At 51.4% G+C, this 718-nt stretch overlaps 1 protein-coding gene across 1 annotated transcript in view; it reads left to right on the forward strand.

Annotated features, from left to right (window-relative positions):
• The window catches only part of INSR (insulin receptor), a 218,702-nt gene that overhangs the window by 157,721 nt on the left and 60,263 nt on the right, over positions 1-718 (forward strand). The gene's annotated exons all lie outside the window — the stretch shown is intronic.

The following is a 718-nucleotide window of genomic DNA, read 5'->3' on the forward strand; positions in this document are numbered from 1 at the left end:
TTTTTTTGAGACAGGGTCTTACTCTGTCACCCAGGCTAGAGTGCAGTGGCACGATCTCTGCTCACTGCAACCTCCACCTCCCAGGCTCAAGCAATTCTCCTGCCTCAGCCTCATGAGACTGGGACACCACAGTTGTGCACCAGCATGCCCAGGTAATTTTTTTTTTTTTTTTTTGGAGACAGGGTCTCACTCTGTCACCCAGGCTGGAGTGCAGTGGTGCGATCTCGGGTCACTGCAACTTGCACCTCCCAGGCGCAAGCGATTCTCCTGCCTCAGGCTCCTGAGTAGCTGGGACTACAGGCACACGCCACCACGCCCAGCTAATTTTTGCATTTTTAGTAGAGATGGGGTTTTACCGTGTTGGCCAGGCTGGTCTTGAACTCCTGACCTCAAATGACCCACCCGCCTTGGCCTCCCAAAGTACTGGGATTACAGGCATGAGCCATCGCACCCAGCCCTGGCTAAGTTTTAAACTTCTTTTTGTAGAGATGGAGTCTCCTTATATTGCTCAGTCTGGTCTCAAACTCCCGGCTTCAAGCAATTAACCTGCCTCAGCCTCCCAAAGTGCTAGGATTATAGGCATGAGCCACTATGGCTTATACATACACTTTTTTTTTTTTTTTTCTGAGATGGAGTCTCGTTCTGTCACCCAGGCTGGAGTGCAGTGGTGTGATCTTGGCTCACTGCAACCTCCGCCTCCCGGGTTCACGCCATTCTT

This window comes from Mandrillus leucophaeus, unplaced genomic scaffold (genome assembly GCF_000951045.1).
Source record: "Mandrillus leucophaeus isolate KB7577 unplaced genomic scaffold, Mleu.le_1.0 Scaffold234, whole genome shotgun sequence".
NCBI classification, from domain to species: domain Eukaryota; kingdom Metazoa; phylum Chordata; class Mammalia; order Primates; family Cercopithecidae; genus Mandrillus; species Mandrillus leucophaeus.